We start from the raw sequence: 9,104 nt of genomic DNA, 5'->3' as shown, positions 1-9,104 counted from the left end.
CGCCAGGAGGGAAGAGTTTGCCTGAAGCAAACTAGAGGACAGACTTCCAGCAAGTTCCAACAGCATGGCACCACAGTGACTTCTCTGCCATCCTGTGAGCCACAGCTGGGCCCTCTCCAGCAAGGTCTGGACAAAGGTCTGGAGGTGGAGGTAGAGTCCTTCTTTGGGTACTCTATCTCAACCCTGTATTATTATTATTTTTCTTTTAAATATGGAATGCATCATGAATTCGAGTGTCATCCTTGCACAGGGGTCATGCTAATCTTCTCTGTATTGTTTTGATTTTAAGTACATGTACTGCTGAAGCAAGCACTCAACTCTATATTCTTTAGAGTTCTCTTTTTTTACTTTAATTTTTGTTGGAGTACAGTTGATTTAGCATGTGGTGTTAGTTGCAGGTGTACAGTAAAGTGAATCAGTTATACATATACATATGTCCACTCTTTTTCAGCTTCTTTTCCCATATAGACCATTACAGAGTACTGAGTAGAGTTCCCTGTGCTATACAGTAGGTCCTTATTAGTTTTCTGTTTTACCTATAGTAGTGTGTATATGTCAATCCTGATCTCCCAATTTATCCCCTCCCCCTTTACTTCTCATGTTAATCCCCTAGTAGAGTTAAAAATTCTTCATATTAAACTTTCTCTTTTCAAATAATTGTCAGTTCAAATCTCTTTCCTGATTGGACCCAGACTAAAAATCAGATACTGTTAAATTTTCCTGAGTACCTTCAATAAAGTACAACAAGAAATTTGCAGGCTCTCATTGAGATTTTCCTGGATGCAGGTAGAGAAAAAGAATTGGAAAGTGAGAATGCTGAGGTCCAAATCAAGAAAGTAATCATCTGCTGTACCGAAGTGAAGAGCTCAAGTTCCCTGATTCACTTCCCTTTCTGTGCATAAGATTACAGCGTTGACTGAGAAAGGGTGAGATCCTGGCCACTGGGGAGGAATGAATGGAGGATTTGGGGTACCCTGCTTCGCTGAGCTGCACCACAGTGCCACACACTGGCTCCCCTCCTGACAAACAGGATGGCAATGCCATGGCAAGTATATTGGACTGGAATTCAGTCTGGGGGGTAGAGTGATATTCTAGAAGATAGAGAGCAAGAGTTCTCTGCCAGCCCAGCCAGTTTCTTCATCTACACTGTCCTGAGACAAAGTTTGTCAGACAGAGTGCCCTGGATATGTGTTATCCCCAGAGTTGCTGCTAACAAATAGAAAATCTGAGGGTCACCCAGTCTTGTGTCTTCAATTTAGCAGCCCCATGACCTGACACATTTTTTGGTGTTTACTGTGAGGAAGTTCCCGTAAAATGAAACTGATAAACAGATGACTACAATTTTATCTGAAATGTAGCAGCAGCAGAAACTCAACCTGTGACAGGCCTGTGATTCATTAAAATCAACGAGACAGAATTTACCAAAATTCATCAAACTAGATGATCAAAGTAGGTGCATTTTATCATACATAAATAATACTTCAATAAAGTTGATTTTTAAAAATAAATAAAAAATAAAATCAGTAGGGCAGAATGTCCTAATTCCTTATAGTCTCAAGAAGAGTCTCATTTTGGTACCCCAATACCTTTAACAAAAAATGAATTGCAAATGAGATAGACCCCTTCCTTCTCCTTAGACAGGCTAGTCTATGCTAATGTCCTTTTAGGTGTTCCCCTGGCAACAGTAATGATCCTGGCAGGTAATATCAGAGAGCCAGATTCATTGACGATGGGATTCTCACCGCTCTCAAGTCAACCATGAGACTCAGTGGTTCTCTGCTTTGCTTCATTAACTCTGTCCAACAGCAGACAGTACATATTCTATGGTTCCTTCTCCTTTCTCCACGTTCTAAATGGAAATTCTTGTTGTAGTTGTATTTGTTTTGCATTGTGGCACATGAGAGGTGGTTGATAGGGATTACATTTATGATTTAGCCTAAGACTGCAGGATGGGACTTCCCTGGTGGTCCAGTGGGTAAGACTCCAAACTCCCAATGCAGGGGACCCAGGTTCGATCCCCGGTTGGGGAACTAGATCCCACGTGCGTGCCTCAACTAAGAGTTCACACGCTGCAATTAAGACCTGGCATAACCTAAATAAATAAATAACTAAATATTTTAAAGAAATCATTACCATATGCAGAGAGTGAGAAAGCAAATGTGGCAAAATATTAATTAAAAAAAAAACACTGCAGGATGATGAGATATTAAAACTGGACCAGGGGAATTCCGTGGCTATCCAGTGGTTGGGACTCCACACTTTCACTGCCAAGGGCACAAGTTCAATCCCTGGTGGAGCAACTAAAATCCCACAAGCCATGGGGCACCGCCAAAACAAACAAACAAAAGCAAACAAAGAAAACTGGACTAGATTAACACTCAAGTAAAGGAAGAAGAGATATTGCACTGGAAAAATAGTAGTCTTGTGACATTGCCTCTAGAAGCACAGCTGGAAGGGGCTTTGGATTGTCTCCTTTTGAGGAAGTACAAATGCATATGTATTGAGGGGGAAATGGCTGGAATAATTAACTTTAAGAACAGAAAGAAGAGTGTTTATGTTCTGGACTGTTCTTCTATTTCCCTAAAAATTAGGCTTTGTTTGCTTTTAAAAACTGGTGTGAAGCTTTTGCCTCCACTGTTATACTGGAACTAATCTTGTAATAGTTGCCTTTGTCCTGGCTGTGAGCCCAGGACCGAACAGTGCCCAGAAGATGTCAATAAATGTGTGAAGTAAATGAAAGAAAAAAAGGAAAAAGAAAAAGGGAGGAGGAAGGGAGAAGGTGGGTAGGACAAAGGACAAGGAGAGGGATCTTTTTCTTCTATAACTTTCTCTCAAACATCATCAAAGAAAATTTGGAACGTGAGTTGATTTGCTGAAATCTCTTGCCATTTCCGGTCTAATCTACAGCTCTGCCTCTGAGGACAGCAGAGTTTATCCAGCGAAACAACTTTAGCTGCATTCAGAATACTTTTTTCACTGCTGGTTTGCTCTCTACAGATTGGCTTTCTATGCTTGGGGAAGGAAGGAGGTGGCTGCCCCACAGCTCCTGTTAACATACCTTCCAGGTTAATGTAAGCAGATAAATAAGGGGGTCCCTGGAGAAGGAGAACCAGGAACGGCTTTCTTGACATAAGAGAAGCCATTTTGGTCTCAGACATTTTGTGATCTGAGCCTGGCCACAATGCTTGCCCTTGAACAGGTCTCAGTATTAATGATCATAAGGGAACAATGGAATTCAGGAAGAGAGAAAAGCGCAGTGATAACGCAGAGTCCTAGTTCCTCCTCAAGGGATATACATAATAATATATCTTTCAGTGCTGCAGGAACTAAGCACCCCCCCTCCCCCGCCCCGCCCTGACCAGGTGCAGGATGGAAGAAATGTGATGTTGACCCTCCTGACTTCAATCAACTAAATCTTGGACTCTGTCAACCTTTGCCCCAATTCTATGCTGAATTCTCCTCTGCTCAAGCCCCTTCATGAATATGCATGTACCCTTAGTTTAAAACTTCCCCAATTTTGCTGTTCAGGTAGACAGTGCTTTAGGAGAGATCCCTGGTGTTCTCCTTACTTGTTGCAAGTAGTAAGTCCTTCCTTCTCCCAACCTTCGGCTTGGTTGTGTCTATTGGCTAGATACCCACCAAGAGGCGAACCCAGTTTTCGGGCAACATTAATGGACTTAATGGAGACTGACGAGAATATAGGGATCTCAATTCCATATTCTTGAAACTGTGACAGTCTCAAGTTGGGACTATACACACCTCTATGCTAATTGATTTGTAACATGGAGGTTTTACTTCACAGGATACATAGGCTCAATGGCGTTACTAATAGGAATATTATTTAAAATGACAGCTGTATAATAGTATATAAAAATGCTGCTGATATGGAATTAAATGTAAGGTAAATAGCATGAAAATGCATATTTATAATGCCATTTATGAAGGAGCTGAAATTCAACTGTTCCAAACTGGGGTAGACTAAAAAGGTGAATTCCTTTATTTTCTATGTTTAATTAGATCTCACTTTTGAGTTTCCATTTGTACTAATTTGCAGAGATGTGAGGAGGGAATTTAAACTTGCAATGGAAAGTAACTCAGTTCCTTCTCTTCTGGGAAGTAGAACCACTTTTGCAGTGTGTTTATCTGCTTTACCTTCCCCTTGTCCTTCTAAAGTGTTGATTCAGTTAGGAAAATGGGTCAGGGTCCAATAAGGAAAGAAAGCTCTCCGTAAGTAGTTCAAAAGAAAATGTTTGGGCTTCCCTGGTGGGGCAGTGGTTGAGAGTCCGCCTGCCGATGCAGGGGATGAGGGTTCGTGCCCCGGTCCGGGAAGATCCCACATGCCGCAGAGCGGCTGGGCCCGTGAGCCATGGCAGCTGAACCTGCGCGTCCGGAGCCTGTGCTCCGCAGCGGGAGACAGCACAGCAGTGAGAGGACCACGTACTGCAAAAAAAAAAAAAAAAAAGAAAATGGTTAATACAGAAAATGAATTACAAAGATGTCAAAATTGCTGAAAGACCAAGTGTGATAGCAAGGCAAACACAGAAGCCACTGAGAAAAGCCAGGGACTGTCCAGCAGGAACTGGGACCATAGAGGGAAGGGTGGTCTCCCAGAAGCTGGAACTGAAACAGGAGGGAAGGAGGCAGGGCACAACCTTTAAAAGAATGATATAGCCATAGGACCTGACAAAAACTGGTTAGAACTAACTAGATCCAAGATGGCAGAAGATTTGACTTCCATTGGACTTTGAGCCTCATTATATGCTCACTGTAATATGTTAGCATAAGCTAAGTGACACACACACCAGCCCCATGACAGTTCTGAGGCCAACCATCAAAGATCAAAAAGTGGGAGGTGGCCCAATTTCTTGAAATCTCCACCTGTTCCCCCAAATAGTTGGAATAATCCTCCCCCTCATTAGCCTATGAAATTATCCAGCCCATAAAAACTAACCATGCCATATTTCTGTGCCTCTTGCCTTCTGAGATGGCCTAAACTCTGTCTATGGAGCATGTTTCTCTCTAAATAAATCCACTTCTTAACTATCACTTTGTCTCTCACTGAATTCTTTCTGTGATGAGACATCAAGAACCTGAGCTTCAGACTTCCCTAGCAGTCCAGTGGTTAAGACTCCACACTCCCAATGCAGGGGGTCCAGATTCATCCCTGGACGGGGAACTAAATCCCACATGCATGCCGCAACTAAGAAGCCTGCATGCCGCAACTAAGAAGTCCCCATGCTGCAACGAAGACCCTGCATGCTGCAACTAAGACTCAGAGCAGCCTAAATAAATAAATAAGAAATTAATTAATTTGAAACAAAAAAGAACCTGAGCTTCATTAAGTCCTGAGACCACATGTGTGATCTCAGTTAAAAGATGGTGGGTTCAAGTCCCAATCTGAGGTCCACAGTTTCAGAAACATGGAAGAAATTAGGCCACTGCCAGAAGCAAAGAGAGGGTAAGATTCTGTCACCCAATTGTAATGCGTGTGTGTAGGGGGGTGTTTCCCATATGTTAAACAATTCTCAGATACCAGCTGAGAGTCCTACAATTCAACTCAGTTCTGATACCTACCTGAATATAGTGCCAGATCCCACAGGTTAAGGGCTCAGTCCTACAAGACTGCCCGTTCCCTTTCCCACTTCAGACACCAAATCAAAAGTCCAGGTTGTCACCTGTCCTTCTGACCCATTAACTATAAATCAGAGGTTCCCACTACTCCTTACCTGGGTTTGATTAATTTGCTAGAGTGGCTTACAGAACTCAGGAAAGCAGTTTACTCACTAGATTACTGGTTTATTATAAAAGGATATATACAACTCAGGAACAACCAGATGAAGCGATGTGTAGGGCAAAGGATGGGGGAAAGGATGCGGAGCTTCCATGCTCTCTAACCAGGCCACTTTCCTCAGTTTCCATGTGTTCACCAAGTCAGAAGCTCTCTCTAAACCCCGTCCTTTGGGGTTGTTATGTAGGCTTCATTACAGAGGCATCATTGAGTAAATCCTTAACCATTGGTGAGGGAACTCAAACTGCAGCCCCTCCCTCCCTGGAGGTCTGGGTGTGGTACTAAAAGTTCCAACCCTTTAGGCACTTGGTAGGTTCCTCTGGAGACCAGCCTCCAACCTCTGGGCCTTTCCCAAAGTCACCTTAGTAACATAAAAAAAGATACCTTTACTGTTCTTATCAATTAGGAAATTCAAAAGGTTTTTAGAGCTCTGTGCCCAAAACAGGGACAAAGACCAAATATATATTTCTTATTATAAATCACAATATCACAGAGGGAGAAATACCTTGACTTCTTCCTTCCTTCCTCCTTCCAGTTTCTCTTCAATGCCTCCCACTGGCTGAATATAGCAAGAAGTCAGTTGGTAAGGGAAAATGGGATACAGTTTGCAAGGGTTAACTCCAGCAATACAGAGCAGAATAGAGGACTGGGGGCGGGGGCGGTGGGACAGATCTGGTAGTCATTAAGCAAATACCTAGCTCAGATACTCTGAGCTACAAATAACAAAAAAAGCCAACTGAGAATGGCTTAAACTATTAGAAAGGTTTAACAGGAGGTAGGGTAGGGAATTCCCCCGCAGTCCAGTGGTTAGGACTTAACTGTAGGGCGGTTTCAGGGTTGATGAGATTAATGCTCAATTACATCGAGGACCTCCGTTCCTCAATCTTTCAGCTCTGACATCTTCAGTCCTTTGGCTTAACCTCTGGCTTGTTCTTTTCATGGTTTCATGATGGTTGCAGAGTTGCAGGCAGCGTAGATAGACAGAAAAACATCCAGAAGTAGCATGGAATTGTTTATTCCTATTTGGTTTTTGATCAGCAAAGAAAAGCACTTGCTGAAGACCCTCAGAAGAATTCCTGTCACACCTGTCATAATTGAGTCACAGGCCCACGCCTAAATGTGTAAGAAGAAATAACCCATCCAGTTTGGCTCATCTCAATCACGGGTTTCCCCCTTGAGCTGAGAATAAGGGTTACCTCCTAATAGATAGAGCTGGGAGAAAAATAGAAGCTACCTAAACAAAAGTCATGATTTGTTAGAGTGGGGGATGGAAGTAGGATTTATGAATGCTTGTTGGGAATTCCCTTGTGGTCCAGTGGTTGGGACTCCCGTGCTTTCACTGCTGAGGGGGTGGGTTCAATCCCTGGTCAGGGAACTAAGATCCTGCAAGCTGTGCAGTGCGGCCAAAAAGAAAGAATGCTTGTTGATAGGAACATGGTGCCTATTATGGTTTCCCTTTCACATTTTTATTCACTTGAACTCCTTCTTACTTAGCCTGAGGCATCCATCTGTGTGTGTGTGTGTGTGTGTGTGTGTGTGTGTGTGTATGTGTGTGTGTGCGCGCGCGTGCGTGCACCCGTGCGTGCTGCAGTGAAGAGGGGAAAAGAAGAAATTAGTATTAAACAGGAATATAAAGAACTTTCCTTTTTTTTTTTTTGGAAAAAAAGAACATTTCCAAAACAAGCTTAAACAATTAAATTATATGCCTTCAGTGAATAGGTTATTTAAGTACATGATCAGGAGTAATATTGAAAATATTTGGACTTCCCTGGTGGCGCAGTGGTTAAGAATCTGCCTGCCAGTGCAGGGGACACGGGTTTGAGCCCTGGTCCAGGAAGATCCCACATGCCGCGGAGCAACTAAGCCTGTGTGCCACAACTACTGAGTCTGCACTCTAGAGCCTGCGAGCCACAACTACTGAAGTCTGTGTGTCACAACTACAGAATCCTGCGCGTTTAGAGCCTGTGCTCCACAAAAGAAAAGCCACCTCAGTTAGAAGCCCGCGCATGGCAACGAAGTGCAGCCCCTGCTCGCCGCAACTAGAGAAAGCCTGCGCGCAGTAACGAAGACCCAACACAGCCAAAAATAAATAAAATTTAAAAACAAAATTTAAAAAAAAGAAAAAGAAAATATTTAACAACTGGAACCAAATGGGCACTGGCCATTCAGAACAGACTATTGACCAATCAGGGGCCAGGCTGAAAAGGACTAGTTGAGTTGCACCGCTGCCAAGCAGCTGAAGGTCAGCACCGCACATGGTACTAATTTAAAAAGATACAGAAGAGTAGACAGTGAAAGATGAGCCTCTCTTCTATTCCATCTCCCAGCTTCCCCGTTCACTTCTTCAAAGGCAGTCACTTTTACCAGCAAAACTTTGAAGGTTTTGTAACAGGACAAAGCCAGGCTTTGTCAAGAAAGTAATTAATTTTCTAAATTCACTTATCTCCCCCTTTAGTATGTTAATTACCTGGCTTAGTAGACTTGACTGAAGAGTTTTACATATGGGAGCACCCAATCAGCCCAATCAGCCATAAACAGCAAGGGTCCATTCTTTCCAGTCCAAGGGATTGTGAAATAAAATTCATATTTTATGGCAAGACAAAAATGTAAACGTAAAAAATTATTCTCTGCCCTTTGGCTTCCTCTCTCCCACCACTGTGCATCATGTATCTGCATTATGCATCGACCAAACCTCCCCCATCAGCAGGAATACCTGTTGAACCATAGAGTAATGTTCTCCTTAGCATCAACAAGACAGCTCCTTAAAAGATAACGTTCCTCCTTGAGCTTGTAAGGGGTCATGTGACCCACCATGATGACGATGACACTTAGATCTGGATTATGTAAACTTTCAATATCATTTGATATACTGTCCCCTGTTTCAAAAAACTTATAAAACTGTGCCTTGACTTCTAATAGGCAGAACAGTTCTCAGAGCTTTTTGAGATACTCTTCCCAGGTCATAATCCTCAAATTTGGCTCGAGTAAAATTTTCCATTTCTTTCTTAGATCGACTGATTAATTTTCATCAACAGGATTATGGTTGGAACAAAGAGTTGAAGAAAGGTGTGTTAGGTTGAGAGGAGAGATGAGCGTTGTGGACAAGGCCTTGACCCAGGCAAGACAGGCCAGAGTAGCCCTCACCAGCAGGTACCAGCAGCAGAATGCCCAAGACTCATTGCATTTTAGAGAGCAGCCAAAATTATCTTCTCTGCAGAAAAGTCCAGCAAGAATTCAAAGGAGACCAAGATTCCCCAGTAGTGTCTCAAATTCATGTCAGCTACCCTTTGTCCTTCCTCTTATTCCAGATGCCATT

General features: G+C 42.8%; 1 non-coding gene across 1 annotated transcript; it reads right to left on the bottom strand.

Annotated features, from left to right (window-relative positions):
* Positions 1-205: 205 nt before the first annotated feature.
* LOC131742989 (U6 spliceosomal RNA) lies at positions 206-313 on the bottom strand. Its single transcript, XR_009331647.1, has one exon. It is a non-coding gene; the product is annotated as a U6 spliceosomal RNA (small nuclear RNA).
* Between the last annotated feature and the right edge of the window lie 8,791 nt (positions 314-9,104).

Source organism: Kogia breviceps, chromosome 15, assembly GCF_026419965.1.
Source record: "Kogia breviceps isolate mKogBre1 chromosome 15, mKogBre1 haplotype 1, whole genome shotgun sequence".
In the NCBI taxonomy this organism is placed as follows: Eukaryota; Metazoa; Chordata; class Mammalia; order Artiodactyla; family Physeteridae; genus Kogia; species Kogia breviceps.
This window is presented reverse-complemented; position numbering and strand designations above follow the sequence as displayed.